This window comes from Haemaphysalis longicornis, unplaced genomic scaffold (assembly GCF_048455015.1).
Source record: "Haemaphysalis longicornis isolate Haplotype H1 unplaced genomic scaffold, Haemaphysalis longicornis Haplotype H1 scaffold_2, whole genome shotgun sequence".
In the NCBI taxonomy this organism is placed as follows: domain Eukaryota; kingdom Metazoa; phylum Arthropoda; class Arachnida; order Ixodida; family Ixodidae; genus Haemaphysalis; species Haemaphysalis longicornis.
This window is the reverse complement of record NW_027526295.1, coordinates 81,291,002-81,317,460: the sequence shown is the minus strand read 5'-3', so window position 1 is coordinate 81,317,460 and position 26,459 is coordinate 81,291,002.

Here is a 26,459-nt window from a genome sequence, read left to right as displayed (position 1 = left end):
ACGGCACGGCCATCCCACATGTTAAGACCCTGAGGGTCCTCGGCCTCCACATAGACGCGCTCAGGCACAACGGCCTCGCAATCAGGAAGCTGGAAACTAAGATGAAAACGGCCACTAGACTCATCCGGAGGGTGTCCACCAGGCATGCGGGGATGAAGGAAGCAAGTCTGCTCCGGCTCGTCCAGTCATCCGCAGTCCGTCACGTAGCCTATGTAGCGGCTTTCCACGACTGGAAGGCGGCGGAGCGCAAGAAGCTCGACGCCATCATCCGCAAGGCGTATAAGGCGGCACTCAGGGTATACACGCACACCAGCACGAACAAGCTCCTCGAGCTGGAATTCGCAACACTCTCGACGAGATAGCCGAGGCTCAGCGTACGACACAGCTAACGAGACTAAGGCAAACGAGAGCGGGACGCGCGATCCTACAGCGGCTCGGGCACCAGGGACAAGGAACGCAGGACGTCGCGGAGCGAGCCTCGCTCCCGCGGGACCTGCTCCGCAACCTCCACGTGCTACCCATCCCCCGGCACATGCATCCTGAGCACAATCAGTAACGACGGCTCGCCAGAGCCAATGCACTCACGGTGACACACGCGACGGACACCGGAGCATGCTACGTGGACGTAGCCAAGTACCCGGACAGGCCCAACACGCACGCCGCGGCGGTGGTAGCAGCCACCACCGGGGCGCTGTACACGGCCGGCAGCGTCAGGGCCAAGAGCACGGACCAGGCCAAAGAGATGGCGATCGCAGTAGCCCTTGCGAACCCAGAGTGCACCACAGTGATCAGTGACGCGAGACAGGCGATCTCGCACTACGCTACAAATAGTGTATCCCTCAGTGTTGTGAGGGTGTGCGGGGCCCTACTCCCCAGACGATCAGCGGTGACTTAAGTGGTTCCCGGCGCACGCCGGCCCGTTGAGCACGGGCGAGAACCGCAACGTGGAGGAGGACCGGGCGGCGCACGCGCTCACCAGCCGCGGCGCGAGCCAGAGCCCGCAACTTGCGGCGGAGGAAGACGACGAGGTGGTGCCACTCACACCTACAAGGACACCCTGGAGTGGTACCGGACTAACCGCCGGACGCTACCCCCACCCAACCCTAAGCTGACGCGACGCGAAGCAGTGGTGCTTAGGCAGTTGCAAACATGTGCGCTGATGATTCCAGTTATAGCTAAACCCATATGCCCGGACGTGTACCCCAGTGATGTGTGTGTGATGTGCAAGAAGGACAGGGCCACGGCGGCCCACATCCTGGGGGACTGCAGAAGACACCCGCGCAAGGCCAGTGCAGCAGAGACGTTTCCGCCGTACCTTGTCAGTGCGGCGGCGAGCGAAGACTACGTGATACAACACATGGCCGTCCAGCAAGTTTCGGACACCCTCGAGCTTCAACGCCCGAAAGTGTCAACGCCACTCGGGGGTAAGGCATGAGTGGGTGACGGAAGCCGAGTGGCCGGCTGACAGGACGTGAGGCCGCGTCGTGTATGCAGGACAAATAAAGATGTTTTTTTTCTCTCTCTCTAATACCTGGATGCTCTATAGTGTGCAAGAGCACAATGAACATTTTATTTCGTCTTTTTGCTACGCAAGCCACACCATTATCATCGTTTACAGCCAGGCAACACATGTGTAATCCCCCTATTTCTCTCTCCGCTGAAGCAACCTTACGGGGCACTGCTTCTCAGCTCCTCTTCGCCAGGCCACACAACCTCTTCACAAAACGCGTACCACTCGCCCCTAGAGTTACCACTTTCACTTTCTCTGCCGTAGACAGATAATGGCGCTAGCGCCAGTATCAGGAGTCTGTTTTTTATCTCGATGTGGGAGGCACACGTGCCGTTTGCTTCGCGGAGAAGTAACTGATGGAGTGCCGGTGAGCAGAGAACCTAGGCCGAGAAACGCGTGGAGACATCGAGTACACTTAGTCTGCTAAATCTTCGGTATTAGACATCGGTAAGCTGCCTCACGATGCAGAAGTAGAAGCAAAATAATAAGAAAATAAAGCGAGAAAACAAACGCAAACACAATGAAGCAGTGAAGGACCGCCTGTTCAGTATCAGAACGGGAACATAACCGCTTTCGCCTTAAAGCCACATACGCCAGCGAAAACACCACGGGAAACTTTGTACTGTTTTGTAGAGCAAAAATTTTAGATTTGTGTTGCGGCGCTCAGACTTTTTAAACTGGTTTTACCATTGTAATTGCATGTGGAAGTACAAATTATTGTAGTTATTCGAATGCGTTATTTTAGGTTGGAATAATCGATACGTCTTACAACGTTACAGTATTTTCGCAGGTTCGCCACGTGTGTTCACTATGAGCTACTTTCATTCATTCCATTTTCCAATGCCCAACAATACGTTTGTGTGAAATAGACAGTGTTAGACGGTGTTGCCTTTCTGCTTCCCTGACTATATCGGCACGCAAACACAATATTCGTCGATCCAACCCACCTCTAATACCACCAAGTTTCCTCAATGCCCGCCTTTCACAGTTGGCAAGTCTTATTTGCTGCCCAACACACTTTTGGGTAGTTCTTCGACCGTCCAAGCGTGATTTGTTATTATTATTCCGTCTTCGGGATACATCATTCTTGCCACCGACTGCTGCATATCTGTCTTTGTGTAGTAATAGTGGTACCGAACTGTGGTAAATGTAAGAAAATGTTGCCTACAGAAAGCAAATATCTATATTGTGTCGAATGGAAGAAAGGGTTCCACTTTGGTAAAAAATGTGCTGGCGTCTCTGAGACTACCGTGTCGAGAAAGAGGGCAGATAAGCGAGACAGTTGGCGCTGACGTGCTTGTATAGCGGATAACCATGCATCGACGGAAGATGAATCCGTGCCTGTTTCTGCATGAATAGCTGAAATATCAGCAAATATAGAAGCTTTAGTGCCGCTGAACATTGTTATCAGCTCCCTTGCCCTAAAAGTTGATCAGCTTCTTCCCCTGAAAACTACTGTGGATGAGCTTCATAATTCTATGCAGAGCGTTGAACAATCTGTGGATTTCCTATCAAAAACGTATGAAGAGATGCGTGCTTCAGAAGCAAAGCGCCAGGTAACCATCGACAAACTGGAGGCGGAAGCAGCATTCCTCCACTCTCTCGTCTGTAAGCAGTCGAAAGAAATCTCCGATCTGCGGAAGGGAGCAAACGATGCTGAGCAGTACAGCACGTTGCCAAATATGAAAATTTATGGTTTACAACAGAAACCTAAAGAGGATCTTCTTTCGTTAATCGCGGATTTGTCGCACAAGCTTGAAGTGCTATTTGAAGATTCTGATATAGACACCATTCACAGACTGCCAGCGATGCGTGAAGGGGCACCCGTAGTGCTCGTTAAGTTTGTGAATAAGATGTTGAAAGGAAAATGAATTAGTTACCGCGGAAAGTTGAGGTCGCTCGTTGAAAGCAAGGACACCCCTCCAATATTTTTTGTGACAATCTAACAGGATTTAACAAACAATTGTTCTTGGCAGCGAAACAAAAATGCAAAGAAGTGTAGTACACATTTTCCTGGTCGAAGAAGTGTAAAATATTTGTCAGAATAATGGAAGGCGCTCTCCTGATTTGTATCGATGATTTTGCCGAACTCGATAGGCTTGTTCGACAATGGACACAGTCTTTACCGATTGTGACGGTTTAGCTGCCTTCTGCAGCTTATCGCTTCAAGGTTACAGGGCATTTTTAGTATTGCATATGAACATTTGCAGCATTCCGCGCCACTGGGGCGAGCTTCTTGTGCTTTTCCATATCACTGGATAGGTATTAGATGCCATCGTTTTACGTAAATTAAAATTTATGCTAATTTGACCCCCCTATTTTTGCTTAAGCACTATTCTAGATATTGCTTCACTCGGCAGACAGGTGGAGGAGGTGGCGTCATGGTTTTTGTACACGAGAGACTGAACGTTTCATCATCCGCCACGAATCTCATCTCTGCCGAGTGTGTAGCCCTAACAATTTCTCTGCCTGATGCCGATATGAGCTTAATTTCTATCTACAGACCTCCCTCAGAAAACACAAATTTATTTTTAATCTATTGTACGATCTCCTTCGCTCCATACCACCAAAGCTCATTTTGCCTAATTGGGGACATCAATGTTCACACCCTATCACCGTCAAGGCCAGCTGTTTGTGACTATCTAAACACACTATCGAAATGGGGGGTCAATCAAACCATTGATGCGTATACACGGGAAGAATATTTAGGAAGCAAACTTGTGTCATTGTGCCTCGACCATGTTAATGTAAAATCCCCTACGCCCAGCACTGTTTCACCAGTAGTCAAGTGTAAACTGGCCGATCATTATATTGTAGACTGTCATTTCGTATTTCCAGTTCCGAGTGATTCCCGCCCCTAAATTTACTCCCTGAATATCCTCGATATCGCTAAATTTAAAAACCTTTGGTCCTTTGACCGGAAAAATTTTTACGTGACGTCACGAGTTGTACTGTTCACAGGTGTTTTGTCGATACAATTCATTATCTAAAAACTACCGCCCAAAAAACAATAACAGTAAAAAAAACATAACCCCAAGCTTTCATGGTTATCCTTAGATATACGCACAGCCAATAAAAAAAAAGACGCCCTTTGGTCACGTTGTAAGCGTGCCCCAAACAATACAGACCTAAAAAATGTGCACAGATGAATGCGGAACAGGGTAAACGCCATAATTCGGTTGGCAAGACGTCACTATTAAAAAAACATTTTACGAAAACAAGCACTCCCCCAGAACAATGTGGTCAGCTTATAGTGAAGTATTCGAACGAAACACATTTCAATCTTTAGAAGATGTATTAAAAACATTTAGGAACTGCAGTCCACGAATTTAACTGCGTTTTTTTCTAAAACTTCTTGATATCTTCAGCCTTTTGCTGGAGATGCACCTAGCGCTATTACCAGTAGTGTATCATCGGCATTTTTGACACCTGATACTTCAGGAGACTTCCACAGCATCTTATTCAGCTTTCGACCTAAAAAAACAGCTGGCATAGATGGCATCTACATGAATGATCTTCAGCGTAATTATTCTGTGCTCGAATCCGTACTTATTTTTATTATCAATGGGTGCATAGAGCATGGCGTTATTCCCGACGATTTAAAAGTTGCTGTAGTTAAACCAGTCTATAAGAGTGGCTTTCGTAGCAAAGTAGAGAATTACAGAGCGATTTCTATTCTGCTTGAAATCAGTCCAATCACTGAAAAACACCTGCTCATAATAACGACCAATTTTCTATATAACAATCATATACTGTCGAAAGCACAGTTTGGTTTCTTAAAGGGAAGAAGCACAATCACCCTGCTAGAAGAATTTACGGACATCATCTACTCGGCCTTTGATAATAACGAATTTGCACGTGGTCTCTTTCTAGACGCAAGCAAGGTATTTGATTCGGTCATTCACGCATTGCTTCTTAAAAAATCAGAAAGAAGTGGATTCTGCGGTCCCTCTATAAAACTATTGTCGAGTTATTTTTCTAATCGCTCCCATGTGGTGCACATAGGTGGCTACACATGTTCAATAATAATGTTAAAATCGGGTGTTCCCCAGGGTTCCGTTTATCCCCCCTGTTATTTAACCTATACGTAAATGAATTACCTCAGCTTGTATCAAAATGCCGTCTATTCCAATATGTTGACGATACTGTCCTACTGTCAACTAAAGCACAGTTTGATGCTTGTATTTACAACCTTCAAGCAGAGGCCACATCTATTATGAACTGGTGTACGGATAACGGAATTGGAATTATTTGACAAAAGACTGAGCTTGTTTGTTTTCATAATCCCCAAAAAAGAATTGATCTTCCAGTGCCATTTTTTTCATGACTCAAAATGTATTACCTGCAAATGCACGCCACTTCAGTTCTCAAGTAATGTAAAATATTTAGGCATCATGTTTGATTCTGATATGACATGGAACACGCATTTCACAGGTAGTAGCAAAAAGCTTCAATCACTATCTTGCCTCCTGTATAAATCCAGACACCTGCTTTCATTTTCTGTCCGTAAAGTTATTGTTCATTCACTTATGAATAGCTATCCTAGATACAGAATTGCTATATTTTATCGCCACACATTTACATGGCGCGCAAAATTAAATTCTATGTGAAAATCTACCCTTCGAAACGTTGCTGATAATAAGATTGTTCCCCCTAATATTGACTTTTTTCCTTTTTACAGTTGCATACATTTGATGCACTATTTTTCAGACTGTGGTTACAAGACATTTTTGGAACAATGATTTCCTTTTTCCCTTTGTTCCTATAAGACAACTGAGACACCATGACAAATTTATTACCCCGAAGTGTTATACCCGTTTTGGTCGTTATACAAGACAGTATTTGTTCCTAACATATTTAAATCGTTTCCTACTGAGCTGTAATCTCTCTCATTAAACGTGCACTCAAACTGCATCTCAGAACTAATCATTGTTCCTTGTGGTAGTTTTGGATCAGGTCTTTTTTTTTCATGCGTTCGTTTCGATTTGTCTACATCCTTGCTATTACACCACTTTGTATTTTTCGAAGTGTGCTTGTTATATGGCTTGGTTTGGTCTACTTTTGTTCGGTAGCCTGCCTTGTTTTGTAGCTTGTTTACGTAAAACTTGCTAACCATACTTTTTATCTTTATTACTTGTCGCGGACTGCCGGGTACAGCCCGACAAGCCTTCATGGATTGGGTTGACCGGATTTTGTAATTTGCATTCGTTTTCATGAAATAAAGGCTTAATAATACTATTACTATTTCACCGTGGAAAATATTTGTCGAAATAAAGTACGAAATTGATTTGGAGCAGTTCTTAGAAGTTTGAAATGACAACTAAAAGTCACCTATTACATTTGTCAGTCTGCGTTCTAAGATAATGTGTAGAGTCCGGTCGTATTCTTACCTCGGCTGTTCGACTTTCCCGATATGGCGGGCGCCGCGCGTCCTGTAATTACAAGAAAATGTACAAATATAGCTACCTTGTAACGCACGCGGTATGAAACAACTAATACCTAACATAAGGCAATGAGCATAGCTTGTCTTACCGAAAAACCAAATCATCTTCCGTGTTTTAGTGCAAATTCGTAATTGGTTTGATATCACTTGAAGTTGCCTGATTCACAAAATTATCAGAGCTAGTAAACAATTCAGTAATAATGGCTGCAACTGCATGCTGCAGGAAGGTCGTCATAGCAACCGCACCAAAATTTATTTAGGCAAAAATGACAACCTGGGTACACCTGGCTTCACTAGGCAATATGATTAGATTTTCTTTTTTTAATTAATAATTGGAGAAACGCCATTCGAAATGACTATCTACACAAATTTTCAAAATGTGCTTGTGACCGCAAGGGAACAATCAACTAACCTAAGACGGCAACTGCCTGCTTCCCGGAGGTGATCGCTTTGCCCGACCGAAAATGATGGCCCTACTACGAGACAAAAGGCCCGTTTTGTATCAACTGCGATGCTGTTATTGCCCCAGCTCAATCTGTGCAGCTACAGGAGGTTGTTTTATGACCTCATTTTACAACAAACTTTTACTAGCGCCTTTCTGCTTCTTGCAGCCACTTCTAATTTCCGTTGACATGGAGCGGCGGTGGCGTCCTATTCGACCAGCACGGAACTTGTGATAGCATCTAATGAGTCACTATTGTTGACAGCTGTCAACAATCACGACACGGGCTTTTTTTGTTCGGCCATCACACAACGTAGCACGTAGACTTGAAATATTCATGAACTCGCGGGGCAGACCACTTCTTGCAACTCCCAACTGGATTGCCATAACTGTTTCTCAGCTGAAACGGAAGTGAGAAGACCACCCGCCTTCATTTATTTCGGAGCACACAGGAGTGAACAGGAGAAAAATTGCAGTGCATTTAGGCGATCCAAGGCTGTGGTTCGGGTTTCCTCGGGGCAGATCGTGAGCACGGTGCTCCAGCTCGGCAGCACGCCACCAACGGTTCTTCTCCCCACTCCTGCATTGCGGCGCGAGGCTCGTGACAGGATTTGCGGTTCCATGCTGCGCTGCATGGGAGGCGAGAGCTCCCTTGCCAGCCGCAGTTGTTATTCTACGTTTACTTTCCACAAGTTGGAGCGAGGTATTAAGGCACATGGGAACCATACATGAACAACCAAAAAGGTGCTACGCGAATTTTGTACTATGGACAGGTTTCTTACAGTTACGTTCCCGGAGGAAGAGGAATGGCACTGTGTTCAGTATGTACAAGTTGCGTCAACACCTCCTCAGGCAGTTTGGCTGCTAGGTGTTCGCCATTATTTTGGATGGTAGTCCCAGGGTGTCCAGTCGTGTGCGAGTAAGAGGGCGCCCAAAAAAATCGAGGACGCAGAAAAACCAGAGGCGTATGGGCGTAGTATCGCCCTGAAGCACGTAGGGTTCTACGAATATAAAGCGCGGCTTTACAAATCTGAACTTTTGCTGCCACAATGTCTTAAGTCTATTTATTTGGAAACGTGCAGCGGGGAACATCGGCACACCTTCACATGAAATTTCGGTTCAGGACGTTCCGAGCGCAAGGGCTTCGTGTGGCCGCCCTGTTTTGCATGGCGGCGCTTGGTCATGCGTTTTCTTTCACATTTAAAAGTGCAGGCCTGTGCCGGTGTTCGCTTACGGTGGCAACAGATGGTCTGCTAGTGCGCAGACTTGGCCATTGTTCGTGGTGGCACAATAGTCGGGAGGAAAGCTTGAAAGCGTAGTAGGTTGAATGACAGCTTGGAGAGAGAGAGAGAGAGAAAACTCATTATGGCTTACCCAGGACGGGGTCAGGGTTGGGGAAGATCAAAGTCTCTTCCCCCCTCAGCAGTCATAGGCCAGGAGTTAAGTGCTCCTTGGCAGGCGCCTTGCCTATCCGTGCTGCCCAAGACTGAGACTTACCTGAGACGAGCAGTACCATCTCTTACTTCTCCCGTGTGCTTATCACTATTCTAGGTTAATAATGGGTTTTTCAAAAAACGTTTCTGGTCAGCCCTTCCTCTCCATTTTTCCCACCTGTCCGTTTGTAGTTTTCGGTAATTGTTATTTTTAAGTGGTGGGTCAGGGTACACGACTGTATGCAGAAAAAAACATGAAACGAATTATTCTTGTAGTGTTTTGTGTCCCTCTGAGTATCTTAGCCTCCGCAATTGATTATGATCTGTGATCCCTGTGAACCACATGCTTACTGCTGGTTGTACTTGCTGAGGGCTCTCTGTGGCGCTTGTTACGCTAGCTCGGTCGGTTAGTACTAGAGCTAGGTTGTGAACTTTCTCACTGCCAGATAGGGCTGTGCAACCTGGTGACCATATTCTTATACATTTCGTAGCCGCGCTCCGCTTCATTCATTTATCATTTTCAGCTCTTAAGCTCACATTAGTCATCTCCCAAAGCTTCTGAGTGCCGTGTCAGAGTCGCGTATTACATATCCCTTCGGGTCCTTTTAAAAAAATAGAAACGAGAAATTCTACCCCAGTCTAAGGTCTGATTACGTTAACTTAGCCCGAAGTTATCAGGCGGCCGTTCTCGTCCACCGCCATTGTTACCATGCTGGTACGGTCACAATAGTTAGCAGCGTGGGCGCATGTCTCACCCTTAATCTTTTTAAAGCGTGTGGAAATTGCTTAGGCTTGTAGTGACGTCAGCATCATCCGCCCTAAGCGCAACTATTATCACCATCCACACAGTCGCAATACAATCATCAGTGGGGCGTCTACTGGAGCGTGAGCTTGGCCGCGCGACAGATGGAGCGCTACTGCCACATCCGATACGGAGGCGATGCCTTCTTCATACAGGCACGATTTTTGTTTGCGCTCTTGTGCGCCGAAAGCAGTGCACGATTCTTGAGATGATGGCGTCGGATTTGTGTGCGCTGGCAACGCCGTGCTAACCAGAGTTGCGCAACCTGCTCTGTCTGATGGCGGCGGTGGTATTTGGGAATGGCTGCTACCGTCGATGGTATCTTTGGAGAAGATGTCGCACCCGTGCTTATCAGAGAGGGTACAGTGGTCAGATCAACTGACATTTGTCTCACATGGTGGCATTAGGATGAAAAGCGACATGTAGACAGGACATGAAACTAGTGAAGAATGAAAATGTCGGCGATTGCGTGTCATTGTGAGCGAGGCACACTCTCAGCAACAGGCCAGGCCCCATTAGCTCTTTTCCAATGCACAATGACTGCGTTGAATTTATGTTTTGCGGGAGTTCAGAAAAAAAAATCCCTGAGGGTGTAGTCTTAGATAAGGTCGGGACAGATTGGGGAGTGCACTTCTTACTAAATATGACGATGGTGGGGTGGAGACATGACAGGGTACCTGACGATGTAGATACGCCTTCACGCGTAGCCAGGTCTGCTGGAGTGCTCGGCGATGATGAAAGTGGAGTGTCAGGTGCTGGTTATGCGGCGAAATGCGGGCGCGCGGGACGATCGCTTCCTTCAACGAGGTGTATTGGACTGATAGAGCTTCTTGCAGTTTGTCGCGAAAGATGCGGGAGTGCTCAATTGGAGGGCCTCAATTACCAGTTCGAACTTCATTTTTGGAATATTAACTGTGTTGATTAAAGAATATATCCGACTGTGCCAGGCACATCGAAACACATTTGGCGTAAAATGACTGGAGTTGAACATAGGGATTGCAACCGAAGAAGTCAGGCTTATAATAAACCGCACGACTAAGCTCACCGAAACTGCTGAGGTGCTTGGGAGTATCGACGGAGCCATGGGTGTGAATGGCGGTCACGTGCGCATCGGTGACATTTGAGGCCGCACAATGCGCTTGTGGTACTGAAGGCGGAAATAGGCGTGCCGTCTCCACAGTTGCAGCAGATGGGCCTACGTTGCGCATGAGCTCCGCAGGGTCGTGTTTTAAAGACTGAACGCAAGTGGTTGAGCAAATGCGTTACTTGCGGTGGTTACCGAAGGAAACGTTTGCTGAGAAGAACTGCGGTAGTCTAACGAAGGTTAACAACGACTGCCCCTTTCAATTCATCGTGTACATGACGGCTAAGTAGAGGCAGCCGAAGGTGCGTCACAATGTGCTCTGTCGCAACCTTGCTCGTAATGCAGTAGCGCTGCGCGTGGTTGCTGATGCATTGGATGGGGAATTGGTTCTGAAGTTGTGCAAACCACAGAAAACTGTATTTCTCAAAAAAGATCTACAGTCCCGGAAACGTTAGCTTGGGCGACTGTACGGATGACCTGCAGAATCCAGACAGGCGTGGTAAAACCGTGGCTGACGTGTCGTAGGGCACGATTGCATTCATGACGTAGCGCTTGAGCAGGCCTCCTAAGACGGTTGTTGCGCATGTGCCTTGAACTGCATTGTGCGCTCGTTTTGTGGTCAGCAATTATGGAGGGGACGTGAGAAGACATCGCGACTTCTTTTATTCCGGAGAATAGAGGGATGAGCAGAAGGTGAACTGTGGTGCATACGGCCGAGCCATAGCGACAGGAATATTTTCTGCAGAAGAATGCAAACCCGGCGCCGGCTGCAGAAAGACCGGGGTTTAATTTTTGGCCTCGCGAATATTGAAAACTAGCTCTCAGGTTCGAAGGTCAGCACTGTGCCCGTGTAAACCCCCCGCGGACCTGTACTGTCGCCCACCGTCGCGGCCGGACCTCATTACAGAATTGTACAATTTCGAGGCAGCGCCGGCCGGTGCGTAAAAAAGGCGGGCCTCCCGCACAAGTAAATGTTGCGCGGCGCCTGTAAGCAACAGGCCAGGGCCGCAGAGAAAGGAGACGCGGGCATAGTGCTGGCATTCGAGCCTATAGGCCGCTTTTCTTTTATCTGTTCTCTTACAAGGAAGCACCAGAGCCTAGCGACGAGGATGCTGCTAATGCGGATGCTTCGACAAAAGAATCCGCAGTAGCATCCCGGTGACGGTGCCTCCCCTGTAGCAACAGTTTGAAGACAGCCATGATAATATAGCGAAATACATTATCATTTAATAATTGAATGAGATAACAAAGCGCTAGAATTACGTACAGATACGTGCAGCCAATCCCAGGGGATACGTCCCGTCAGTCGTGTTGTGGCCCCGGAAACAATTTATCGTGTTCAGGGGGTCTTGACTCATAATCCGACCGAGGGCAGGTCACGTGACAATAGATGCTGTTAGGCGAATACTGAGGCTGCATTTTGAATGGGGGTCAACTGTGACTGTGGAGTGAGCACGAAGGTGCAGGGTGTATAAGCCCTCACGCTGGTGTCTCTGAGCTTTCATGGAGCTGTCCTGAATGATTGTTTGGTGCTGCCGGGAGCTCGGAGAAACCAGGACCCAAGGTATTGCCGCGAGGGAGCGTTGTTTTGGTGATAAAAAAATTTGGGCGGGAGGATTAAGGGAGAAATAGGTGTACGACCACAACGTGCACGCATCAGGGGACGTTTCGTACCTCGGGCATTCATTGTTAGAGCGGCATGCAAAGATTTCTTTGCTTCACGGCGCTTAACAAAATGGGGTGAACGCACGTCAGAAGTAACGCACCGAGGCATGGTCGTTCGACGTCACTGTAGACTATGGCTGCTGATGAGGAAGCCGAGAGCGTGAAATCAACGTTGGCCCCCGAAGTTGAGGTATTTTAGGCAAAATCTGCAGGCAGCCGCGGTAGGGCTCCGGGTGTGAAGACAGGAGTTAGGTTGGCTAACCTTGGTGGCTAGTTTCTGAACAGGTTGTGAACATTGTACCTCTATAGCATTGGGGTTCTGAACATTGTAGCTGACACCGGGACAAAAATTCAGCACCGGGCAATGCCTGCAGAACGGCTGATGCGTGACACTGAGTATGTTTGCTCGGGCCACCGAATACGCAGGGGGATGTGAAGGATGCTCCTAAAATTGTCAGTACAATGGAATGGTTTTAGCGTCTTAGTTTTGGTCTAAATACAGCGGGCGTCTGTGTCTTTTGGAAGTGACTGGGAGGACAAACGTCCACGTAGCGACGTCTGCGTAGGTGCGCAGGTGTCATGTCGATCAAGGAAATCAATAGCAGGCTTGAGTTTTCGCATAGGCGGTAGTACGTGTGGCTTCGGAGTGTATGCGCTTGGTTGTTTCACGAATAACAGCGGACGAACCAGTGGTATGCCGTGCTTCTCAACCACAGGGTTTTCGTCAACAAAGAAGCTGAAAAGGCTGGCTGCAGAACTAAGCACTCCACACGCTTCGTGGATTGCAAAGTACGTGTGGGGTACAGAATTCCACTAGAGTGCGGGAAATTCTACGTCGGACAGGCCGCACGCTGCATTAATAAAATATTGAGAGAACATGGGGCAGCCGTAAATTCATTGACGGGGGGAAGACGTTTGGCACATCACTACCGGTGGGGCTCTTCCACACCTGAATTTCAGGGAACATGCGTCATGCTCAGCTTTAGGACACAGCTGCAAAGAGAGATCTTTGAGGCGTTCTGCATTATCAAGGAAATCACAAATGCGTAAGCACACCGTCTCTGGCTTTGCACACAAAAGAAAAAGCATTCTACAGCTTCAGTCACACACTCTATAAAAGCTGCGCCTTCCGTATCTTTCTCAGCGTTTCTGCGGATTTATATTTATGTTGTCTTTCCTGTCAGTAACACTTCAGTTGGTGCCTAGCGCTCGTCCCGTGTTCCTGTCTCTTCTGTACTCGTCTAGTCCGCTGTTTACCATGTTGAGTTCTTCCAGCTATTTTCCATGTACTTTGCTAGACATGTGTTTGCAATGTAGCGGTCCAAGATACTTCTGTTCGTTCCCATATTGCCGACCTGCCCTGAATGTTATTACACCGGAGGTTTTTGCCTACAAAAACCGTCGCACATACACCTGCACAGAGTGAGCGTAATTTTTACAACCAGAAGTGTTTAGGCCGACGCTTATGCACCTACCGTAGCCAAAAACGTTGAAGTCTCAAGAACAAACAGCGTTTTTTGAGGTCCCGGGAAGCGAAACCAGAATATGTTTGTCTTGAACCTGCGACCGACACACTAGGCCACCCCAATAGCCCGAGCGGTATGGGGTTTGGAGCCGTGGGGAACAATAAAATGTGCAGCCAACCTGAAAAAAAACGCTTCCCGTGATTGGAACGGAACCTAGATCCCTGCGGTTTAAACCGGGCGTCTTTCCTATTGACATATCATCGCATTCATGCACGTAGAATTTCCTTTGGGTTTGTAGCGCAGTCGTTCAGTTTTGCCTTGGCCGCGGGATCTGTTGCGTGCTTCCGCGGTGTACTTTAAGAAACGTGAAAGCCTGCGGACGAAACGATCCGGCCCTGCCGGTCACGGAGAACTCTCAGCTGCAAGTTGAAGAATGAATGGGTTTTGATGACACCTGAAGTGCACACCCCTTGGAGCAAACCTAAGTCATCTGAGTGGGCAATTGAACGAAGTAAAACTTGGCGACAGAAAACGGGTTTCGTGGTTTGTACGCCAATCTAGAGTAGATATCATGTTTTTACCCAATGAAAAAGAAATTGACTTTGCTGGCCCCATTTCATTGGCGAAATAACAATCCCTGGACTACCAGTGTTACAGAGTGGATGTCTAGCGACGGGGGTAGAAAAAGAGGCAGCCGAAGTACTCGATGGAAAAAATAGGGAAATTCGGAAACAAGAAATGGACTCCAGTGGCGCGGGACAGGAGTGGTTGGAGGTCAATGGGAAAGGCCTTCGAACGGCCGTGGGTCTAGTGTGCTGCTGATGATGTTGATGGCGGAACAGCCCGATCTCCGATGTAAGTTGATGGGCGGTCAGCTCTGCTCCTTTCTCAAGCCTTGCACCTAAACAGGAAGCTCCACCAATTTTCAGTTTTTCCTCTTTGCATTGCGGAATGCGCTGAGCAAGGCAGCTAAACTAAGCCTAACATGATGCCATTGCTGGCGCTTAAAAAAAGCGTTAGTCGAGCGACTTTTTGTCGCATTTCGTTCAGTACTCTTAGAGGAATAACCATTTAGGCACAGAGTCAACGCTGATGGGTCCGCTGACTTCACTTCACTTCACTTCACTTGATTTTCTGAAAGACCCCACAGGGGGGTGTTACATAAGGGGCGGGTTGTATAACATAGATGCAAAAGCCACAGGTTAACATTGCAGATGCATAGACACATTTTGAATAAAACGTGATGGACAGGTGATTGAAACTACATCGTGGGGAATGTCATTCCATTCTTTGGGGGCGCGGCAGAGAAATGATGCAGAAAATGTTGAGGTGCCAGATCGGAGTCGCAAGACTTGAAGTGGATGGCCAGTGCGGGGGGAAATGCGTGCGGCGGGAGCGATGACCTTGTGCATAGGCACAATCTCCCATTATAAAACTCCAACTTGTGTCCGCTGACCAGAAGAGGGCATCATCCTAAAGAAAATACGGCCCGCCTACCTAATAGCTACTTTTGGTGTGTGTACAGAGTTTACGGAGGCTGTAACTGAGGGTACGCCACTCCGCATCCAGGAGAAAAGAAACCCAGTCTTTATTAAATCTCTTAAGGCAAAAGCTGCTGTCAAATTGGGAAAGCCAAGTGTGAAGATTGAGGAAAGTGAACGCATGACTATTGGGGATACCTTGCCTCCGACGTACTCCTGAAAGTAAGGAATAAGCTAAAGTTGTGCAGGAACTCCATCAAAAAGCCTGAGGCGAACCGTTGCATAAGAGGAGTCGCGAAAATCAATGCAATAACGCAGGTAAGACGAAACAAGATTTAATCCGCTTTCAGAAATACCATGCAGCAAGAACAGCAGTCTATTATCAAACTGAGTACATTTGAACTGCGCAAAGACCTGAGGCGACGTTCTGGAGTACATGCCCAGCCATAAACCATGGGCAGTTGTGTGCCCGATGGCATGAATGTACTGACATTAGCGGTAGTGCAGCTGAACTAAACGTTCGGGTTCAATAGAATGAGTGCACGGTGGAGTGGGCGTGTTGCAGAAAAGGCAACGCAGTTGATAGCCCCTAGTCTGAAGTGAACAAGAAAGCAAATGACGCGGTAAATAATGCAACTTACCTCGAAATCCGTAAAGGATAGGCAAACGTTACGACAGAAGATTGCATCTCATATAGGAGAGAAGAAAGGCGGAGCATCTGCGGCTGGCAAACTGTCTCGCAGGAAGCGTAGGCACAACCAAAATCGCCTCAATCACAGCCGAAGCCGCAGCCACACCAGAAGAGAATGCCCATAGGAAGTCAGAAATCACAGTCAGACGAGGACTACGTACGTCTGGCTGTGAAACTAGGAGCACGTACGTCCCCACAATCACCAGACTTCACAACACTGGGCGGTCGACATTCCTTAAAGAATAGAAATAATCTTCATGCACTGAAAATCTGTCGTTCGCCGATTAGCACCTGCTCCCGTTGCAATGGTTGCAATCCCTTTTTCTTTGAAAAGTTTCATGATGCTCTTCAGCTAATACCTTGTACGTCGAATAACACCACCCTCCTCCTTCTCGGTGACTTTAACTTTCCCGCGATTATCAGGTCGGACCTAGACTTAACCATGTCCATACAGAACGCTGCAAGAAACTGTTTGAATGCTTGCCTTAGTTTTAAGGTATAAAGGTATTCATATGATTAGGTTATCCAGAGAAACCACTCATGAATAATAAAGCCAACTAGATTTATTTCTGACGTCCCAACTAGATAGCGTTTTGTTCGTCTCTAGCTTATCCAGCCTGAGTGATCATGCGTTCAGTCGTGCCACTTTTCAAAGCAACTGGCCCAACCTAACATAAAGGAACGACAACCCTATCGGACAAAGCATATTATCAAGGTGTACATTATGAACCAGCTCCTTTTGGTGATTTGTATCAGGTGAATTTTCCTATGCGTTCTGTTGACCGATACACGGAGCTATTGAAAATAAATTTCAGCAAATATAAACACATACGCTCCGAAAATTACGATTACGGAATGGCCCACTTTGTCGTGGTACACTGATATTTTAAAATAGCTTTGGAACAAAGCAAAGACAATTCCGGTCTGTAAAAATATCAAATTCAAAGCACGCGTGGGAAGAATATCGAGACACTACGTAAACAACATAAAGAGGATGTCAGCAACCCTCTTTGCGACTGTCGGTGGGAGGACTCCTATGACGTAAATAAATTTAATCTCTTGAGAGGAAGTACTAGACAGCAAGAATTGCGCTTCTAGCAGTTGCTCAAAGCTCTAGGAATGTTTCAAGTGAACCAGTAGGTGGTGCTCGGTGGGTATAGAAAGGGGCACGCTTGTAGTCACGTGGGAACGAAAACTGGATACCCGGAAACTAGGCAATTTGTTTGCCCGGCATGCTGGAACCATTTCTCAAACTTTAATAGAGTAATATTTGTCCCATTGTATGTCCGAATGGCAGGAGCAGGAATGTTTTACCTTTGGGTGGTTTCGATACTTTCATTTTCATGCTGGCTTTTTTTCCTTGTGTTTGTGCAGTGCAACAAGGCTCATAAATAGGTGGCAGTGAACTATGTTGGAAAAATAGCAGAGCAAAAAGAAGTCGGGAATTCAGCCAGGACGAAAAGAACTGCGCAGACGGTCGTGTTGTCTTCGTATTTTTTTGCACTACAATATTGTCACGAAGACAAGGACGATGCAGTTGTTTGAATGAGAAACACGTTTATTGGAGCGAACTTGTGCTCCCCTAACAACTCAAAAGAATACAGAGGCGGCGAAGCAGCGGTCAACAAAGTGACTTGCACAGGCGAGTGTCATCGAATCGAATGCCCCGGCGTCCGCACTGCAGGCTTTTTATCTTTTGGCGCGCGTGGTTCTCGAAACGTCGATTCGCATCGAGAACATAGTAGATCCAAGAAGATTATTCTAGGCTGTTCGCGTTAGATGGGAATGCTCTCCCTATCACAACAGATAACACATGCGGCACAGAAAGAAAGAATGGAACACGCGCTTCCCTTGGCGCAGAGATAACACAGACCGGCGCAGCCGGGCGGTAAAAGCAAAACACAAATAAACAAACCCAATGTATGGTTCGCGGCATTACCCCCCTCAAAGAGTGCATCGACCCGATGCTAACATAAGCGACAGTCCGAACAAATGAAAATAAAAGTTCGTCATCGTCCGTAGAAAGGTTTTAAGCGAACCACGTGGACGACTTCAGGCCGCGTGCGTTGTCGTGATGTGCCGGAGTCACCATCGGGGATCACTTCGTAGGTGAGTTGGCCAACACGTCGTAGAATCTTGTACGGTCCGAAATACCGTCGCAGGAGCTTCTCACTCAGTCCGCGTCGTCGGATGGGAGTCCAAACCCACACACGGTCCCCTGGGCGGTACTCGGCGTCTCGGCGTCGGAGGTTGTAGCGGCCCGCAGCCACCAGCTGCTGGTCCGTTATACGAACTCGAGCGAGCTGGCGGGCCTCCTCCGCACGTTGAAGATATCCGTGGACGTCGGCGTTGAGGTCGTCGTCTTCTACGTGCGGAAGCATGGCGTCGAGCATCGTAGTCGGCCTTCTACCGTAGACAAGCTCGAACGGCGTCAGCGGCGTCGTCTCCTGGATAGCCGTGTTGTACGCAAACGTGACATACGGGAGCACTTCGTCCCAAGTCTTATGTTCAACGTCAACGTACATTGACAGCATATCTGCGATTGTCTTGTTCAGACGTTCTGTTAGTCCGTTCGTTTGGGGGTGGTACGCCGTCGTTCTTCGGTGATCCGTGTTGCTGTAGCGTAATACTCCTTGCATCAGCTCCGCAGTAAATGCCGTTCCGCGGTCTGTGATTAGGACTTCCGGGGCTCCATGTCGCAGCACAACTTGGCTTATAAAGAACTTCGCCACTTGTTGTGCAGTCCCCCTCGGAAGAGCGGCGGTCTCTGCGTAGCGCGTCATGTAGTCTGTCGCTACGACAATCCACTTGTTCTGTGATCGTGACGTAGGGAACGGGCCTAAAAGGTCCATTCCAATCTGTTGAAATGGTCTCGATGGGACGGCGATCGGTTGCAGAAGTCCGGCGGGTCTTGTCTGCGGCGTTTTTTGTCGTTGGCAGTCACGGCAGCTCCGGACGTAGTGGGTGACGTCAGAGGTAAGGCCGGGCCAGTAGTACCTCGCCTTGATTTTTCCAATAGTGCGAGCTGTGCCCAGATGTCCGGAAGACGGGTCGTCGTGGCACGCTTCCAAAATTTCGTCACGAAGGTCCGCGGGGATGACGAGAAGGTAATTCGCTCTTGTTCCGGGGCTGAAATTCTTCTTCACAAGGACGGAGTTTCTCAGGCTGAATGCTGGTAAGCTGCGTTTGAAGGTCCTAGGAACGGCAACGTTGCATCCCTCGAGGTACTCGATTATGACGCGTAAGTCGGGGTCGGCACGCTGCTGGGCGGCTAGGTCGCTCTCCGTCACGATCCCGAAGAACGCGCTGTCTTCATCAGTGTCTTGTGGTGGTGGGTCGACGGGGGCGCGGGACAGGCAGTCGGCGTCGGAGTGTTTCCTGCCGGATTTATAAACGACTGTAACGTCGAACTCCTGCAGGCGAAAGGTCCACCGCCCAAGACGGCCAGAGGGGTCCTTCAAATTTGCGAGCCAACACAGCGCATGGTGGTCTGTTACAACCTTGACTGGCCTTCCATACACGTATGGGCAAAATTTTGATATCGCCCATATAATAGCCAGGCACTCTTTCTCTGTGGCAGAATAGTTTTTCTCCTCCTTCGACAGACCACGGCTGGCATAGGCGATTACCCTTTCGCAGCCGCTTTGCTTTTGGACAAGGACGGCACCCAAGCCTATATTACTGGCGTCCGTGTGCATTTCCGTTTCGGCATTTTCGTCGAAATGAGCGAGCACGGGCGGGCTTTGCAGGCGTTTTTGCAGCTCGCAGAATGCTTTTTCTTGGTCGTTTTCCCAGCTGAAAGGGGTGCTATCTTTCGTCAAGCGCGTGAGTGGCTCTGCAATGCGGGCGAAGTTTGGGACGAAGCGCCGGTAGTATGCGCACAGCCCGAGAAATCTTCGCACGCCCTTCTTGTCTTTCGGCCTTGGGAAGTTCGCAATGGCTGAAGTTTTTGCCGGGTCAGGTAGGACTCCCGCGGCGTTGACGACGTGGCCCAAAAATTTGAGTTCCCCGTATGCGAAACGGCACTTTTCAGGCTTCAGCGTCAACCCCGACGTACGAATGGCCTCGAGTACAGACTCCAACCTTTCAAGGTGTTCGTCGAAAGTCCGGGCGAATACCACTACGTCGTCGAGGTACACGAGGCAGGTGTGCCACTTAAGGCCAGCTAGCACAGTGTCCATGACTCTTTGAAACGTCGCTGGTGCTGTGCACAGCCCAAACGGCATCACCTTGAACTCGTATAGGCCGTCTGGGGTTATAAATGCAGTCTTCTCTCGGTCTCTCTCGTCCACTTCAATTTGCCAGTAGCCGGTCTTCAGGTCCATCGATGAGAAGTACTTCGCGTGGCAGAGGTGGTCGAGGGCGTCGTCGATTTGGGGGAGGGTTTGTTCAGTCGCCGGTAGTCAACGCAACACCTTAATGTGCCGTCTTTTTTCTTTACGAGTACGACGGGCGCAGCCCAGGGGCTTTTCGATGGCTGTATAAAGTCGTCGCTGAGCATGTCGTCGACTTGAGTCCGGATGGCTTCCCGTTCGTGTGAAGAGACGCGGTACGGTGACTGTCGGGTAGGTCGGGCTCCATCTTCGGGTATTATTCGGTGCTTCGCTAGAGGGGTCTGACGTAGTTTTGCGCTCGACGAAAAACATTCGCTATAGCGACGCAGCAAAGCCAATAATTTTTTCCGTTGTTCTTGCGGTAGCGCCGGATTCACGTCGAATGCCTGCGGGAGCTTGAAGGTTTCTACGGGTGTGCGTTCAAAGTCGGCGACCGCGATCACGTCACTTGCTTCTTGCGTTTCTTCGAGGAATGCAATTGCCGTGCCCTTGTTTAAATGCTGGTACTCCTCGGTGAAATTAGTAACCAAAATGTGGGATTGGTGTTCCTTGAAACGCGCAATGCCTCTTGCGACAGACACACCACGGTCGAGAAGCACCCTTTGATCAGTGTCTACGATAGCTTCGACGTCATGAGCAGCATCTTCACAGTAGACTGCGACCATCAAGCTTGCGCGGGGTGGCAGGGTGACATGATCATCGGCAATCCTTACAGCAGCACGTCGTTCGGGGTTCGGTTCCGATGTCTTGGAGTGATGGAGCGAAAAAGTTATTGACTTAGTCTGCAGATCGATTATTGCACCGTTGTCCATCAAAAAGTCCATTCTAAGAATTACGTCGCGGGAGCAGTAAGGCAGAACGACGAACGCCGCAGGGTACGTTGTGCCGTCTATGGTGACGCGCGATGTGCACGTTCCACTTGGCGTCACGAGGTGGCCTCCTCCTGTGCGTATGTGCGGACCGTCCGATCTGGTCATAACTTTCTTCAGTTTAGACACAAATGGTGCGCTCATTACTGAATAGTCAGCTCCCGTGTCTACGAGGGCGACTACGTCAAAGCCGTCGACGGACACCTTGACGTCAGATGCAGTCTTCCTCCAGTTCCGGGTTCGTCGGGCCGTCGTATCTCTGCTTGTACGTGTTGATCGTCGGGCACTGTGCATCGTCGTTGTCGTCGTATTCTTAACGGACGTCTCGGTCAGGTCGGGTACGCGTCGCGCCGTGTAGCTGTCGTCGTGTTCGGAAGTCTCGTCAGGGTTAGGTCGGGTCGTCGGGATGAGGGCATGTCGTGAATCACTGTCTTCAGCGCGTCCTTGCGTCGTTGGAGGGTTTCCAGTTTTTCGCCGTAGAGCAACTTCAGCTCCAGAAGTTGCCGCCTTTAGTTTCCCCCGCGTGGGCTGGGAGACCTTCCACGTGCGAAGTCAGCACTGCTACGGCGGGTCGGCGACTGGTACGGGTAGGGCGACGGCGAACGGGTGAAACGGGCTGGTCCACGGCTGGTGTTCGACAGGTATTCTTCAATCTCAGATGGGTGCTGGCCGGGTCGGGGGCGTGGTGCGTCGACGGAGAAACCACGTAGTCCGAGTCTCTTGTATGGGCAGCGACGGTAGATGTGGTCGGCCTCGCCGCAGTGGTAGCACAGAGGACGATTATCCGGTGTTCGCCATACGTCAGTCTTCCTCGGCGTCTGGGTTTGTGCTACCGGGGGTCGGGCGGGCGACAGTGGGCGGCGGTAGGGCGGGGCCTCTTGACGACGTGCCTCTTGACGACGTGTTAGAGCAAGGCGGGGTCGGTGAACAGCCGCGGAGTACGTCATAGCTTGGGGCTCGCAGTGTACTTCGGATGCCACAGAAGTTCCCAAAGCGTTTTGAACTTCTTCCCGGATCACGTCAGTTAGGCAAGCGACTTGGGGTTGCGGCGTCGTCGGGAAAAGTTTCTGCAGCTCCTCTCTCACTACTGCGCGGATGGTCTCGCGTAGGCTATCAGCCGGAATCCGCATGTTGTCGATGTAGTTCGCACTGGCCGCGCCAACAAAGTTCCGGTCATACTGCTTAGCACGCATTTCGAGAGCCTTCTCAATCGTGCTGGCTTCGGTCACGAATTCAGCGATGGTTTTGGGCGGGTTGCGGACAAGTCCAGCAAACAGCTCCTCCTTCACACCGCGCATCAAGAAGCGTAACTTCTTTTCTTCCGTCATTTCGGGGTCCGTGCGGCGAAATAGTTGCTTCATCTCCTCAAAGAAGATCACGACCCCTTCGTTGTGGTGTTGTGTCCGAGTTTCAAGCATAAGTGCAGCTCGCTCTTTTCTCACAACGGTAGTGAATGTCTTAAGGAACTCCCTTTTGAAGTGAGTCCAGTCGGTCAAAGAACTCTCATGGTTCAAGAACCAAGTTCGAGCAGCATCTTCTAAGTAAAAGAACACATGCCGGAAAATTTCTTCGTCGTCCCACCTGTTGAAGATGCGGACGCGCTCCAGCTTCTCCAACCATTCTTCGGGGTCTTCAGCTGGGGCTCCCCGGAACGATGGCGGTTCCCGTGGCAGCTGCAGGACGATTGGCGACGTTGTTTCTTGCACCATGGTGTTGGTTGCAGCGTTCCTTTTCTTGGGCCCTTCTGGCATCAAACCGAACTCGGGTGGTAAATCTTGCAGGCGGAGGCTGGCTCTTGTTGGACTGGCTTGGCGGCTTCCCGAGGTTGTAGTGGGCATGAAGGGTGCTACCCAGCACCTACCAGATGTCACGAAGACAAGGACGATGCAGTTGTCTTGAATGAGAAACACGTTTATTGGAGCGAACTTGTGCTCCCCTAACAACTCAAAAGAATACAGAGGCGGCGAAGCAGCGGTCAACAAGGTGACTTGCACAGGCGAGTGTCGTGGAATCGAATGCCCCGCCGTCTGCACTGCAGGCTTTTTATCTTTTGGCGCGCGTGGTTCTCGAAACGTCGATTCCCATCGACAACATAGTAGATCCAAGAAGATTATGCTAGGCTGTTCGCGTTAGATGGGAATGCTCTCCCTATCACAACAGATAGCACATGCGGCACAGAAAGAAAGAATGGAACACGCGCTTCCCTTGGCGCAGAGATAACACAGACCGGCGCAGCCGGGCGGTAAAAGCAAAACACAAATAAACAAACCCAATGTATGATTCGCGGCAATATTTCCGGTATCTTTTTGTTAGCCGCAATCTTCACAATAAACCGCTTTTTTTCCTGGCTTTGGTACGTCCTCTACCAAGTAGTCCTTCTACCTTTTTATCTTATTTGCTTATTTTATGCATGCGTACGCACTTTTATTAGAAAGATATCTCGGCTTACCTTCCACGGAGGTCAACGGCATTGCTAGAACAGTACAGTTCTCATAGTCTGTATATACAAGGTCATAGACGCCAGAACCTGGGCATGAAAAAAACCGTAAAAGAGTAAAAACCATTAGTACTTCTTTCAACATGTGTCTCTTCGTTCTTCAAATTGAGGTTTCCAGGTGACAGGTGTAATAACTGGACGACAAATTGTGCATCTAACGTCCAGAATTTAAGTAATAAATTCATACGGAGTGTCTTGTACCGATTCAGGCTCTAGGATAAATTGTGCGGAATTTTTTTACGGGCGGTATTCCGTAGGACTTATGTATTTTATGAACCCCTCAATACCAGGTTTTGCTGTGGTGTTTCTCTGCTAAATATTTAGCCGGTCGTTTTTTTGTCACTAACACCGGTTGCTTCGAATTAATCTATCGCAGCTTACGTAAAAATTCTTTCTTAGTACACAGGCGCTTGGTACGGTATTCTTGAACATCATCAAACTGCATAAAGACACCAGCTTGGCAGTCTGCTGTCCGCACCCAAGAACATTCTTTGCCATGAAAAGCAGTGTGTATATACTTAAAATCAACTTTTCACATTTCCGCAATATTTTTTTCTGCTGTTTGCTTAAATTCTCCTTATTATATCTGGTCAAACGGGAGTTCCTATGCACCTAATGCCTCTGTAGAGTATCACTAAAGTAACCACACAGTGCTCAGAGCGTAAGGCACCGGCGACGGCCGGATTTTGTCTTGAGGGGGGCAAACTCACGGCAGAGTAGGGGGAGTGGTGTCGTAAAATCAAATATAAGAAATTTCATGTATGATAGAAATCACATAGAAAAGAAGAAATGCCTTTTCTCTTGGTAAAGGTTCAACGTTTCAGTGTTTGTCAACGTTCCATCCTTACAAAAATAAACTACCCCGTTACATTATGGTACCATTTTATCAAACAAAATATTCGAATAACAAGTTTTTGAACAAATATTTCTCTACGACCAAATAACGGTGTTAAGTATAGGATGTTCTGAAGCAATATTACAAAAACTTACAATGTTATCTTTGTCGATCCATTCTTACCGTACCTCATGCGTAAATCACCATACGCCTAAAGCGGGCTACGCGAGGTTTTGTTGTTTAGGTTAGCGCTCTTTGCTCCTCATTCTAAGTTTTTCACAATGCACCGAAAACATACCACATCCGACATGGAGTTGTAGGACATCGTCAAACAAAGCCAGTTGTCAGACACAAAACGCGCCAAAGGAACGCTCTGCCGGAACATCATGTCGACGCGGGAAGGGTATAGCCATTTTGACCGTCAGGCTGATGGTTAGTTAGGACCATTCATCGAATACCAAAAGGTCCGCCGGGACTTCATTTATGTCTCTGTTCATCCACATTTGGCAACAAAGTTCCGCTTCAGTGTCAAAGTGGTCGAAATGGCAGTATTTCAAAACCGGCTCACCCAGCATCACCCTAAAACCATGATCGTTCCCTCAAAGCATTCGGGTGATACAATAGAAATAAAATCAATCCGGATTCTACAACTTTTTTCGAAGTACTGATGGCACAATGTCCAAGCAAAGAATAAAGGTGCTACAAGCATTCTTACTGAGTTCCAAAGTGCTTAGTCTGTGCATCTTGCGTACAATATTACGGGGACCAGTGGTTTTTTGCGCCAAGCTGTTTTGTTGTGCCCCTGTTCACTTAAAATAGGTCTGTACAGAGTTCTAGCGCGTTTATTTTACGTTCGCTTTTTTTCAGAGAGACGCTGCGCTTCTGAATTACCAAACTGCCGTTCTCTTTACTTAAAAATTGATTTTTTAACTAATTGCCGAAAAGGAAAAACTAAGATGGTGCGTGCTCCACTTTTGTAATGATAGCTTCCTCATCTCTGGAATACATTGCTTCCTGCAGTGAACAGTGCGGGCACATCTATTCCGCCACATTCGAACTGAAAAGGCACCTTTTGCTTTATTAAGCCCAATTATGTGCTTTAGCGAGAAAGGGTCAGGACAAGGAGACAAAATAATGTATCCAAAAAGCTCACGGGCCAATTTTATGGGCAATGATACAGCCGAGGCCACGAAGAACGCGGAAATGTGTCCTTCAACAATTATGGCAAAGGGGAAAGAAATAAATTTGTATTGGATTTACCTTACAAGATTCTTTTCCCCAAAACGAGGTTGCGTTTAAATGTTTTGAATGGCAAAAACTGAAGATGTACTATTGCTACTCATGAAACTTACCTCCAAAGAATTATTTCAGTGGTATTTCTATGGTGGAGGCTGCTGAGGTGAGCAAATTATAGTAGAAGTATCTTGGTATTTGGGTATGTAGACCAACTGTTAAAGATTGCTTTTTTTATCAAACAAGTAGCAACAATAAAATCAGTATCGTGTTTTCCTTTAGGTAAGCTTCTGATGTCTGTTTTAGCTTTGCAGATGCTTGCAGACGCGAGCTCAATTTGGCGCACCGAGGCTCGAAAGCGGTCTCCAGCCGGAATTGTCGCACTTTTTGCTATGCTGTTGGTTATGTTTACGCCTTCCTAGGTAAAGAAGTAATTCGGTTTGTGATGCTACGCCAGCTCAACGGCTAAACGTTCGTGCTGCCTATTTTACCTGTCGTTTTCAAATGGCGGGAGAAGGGGGGAAACTTGGCCCTTCGACGGAAAGCCAATAGTACAACTTCAGGCTTCGCAGTGTTTAATTATCCAGCCCACTTACTGAGAAGGACTGCCAGTGAAAGCTGTCAGAGGGGACTAACGAATTAACGGCCGTAACAGGCAGCCAGTGCTTATTACG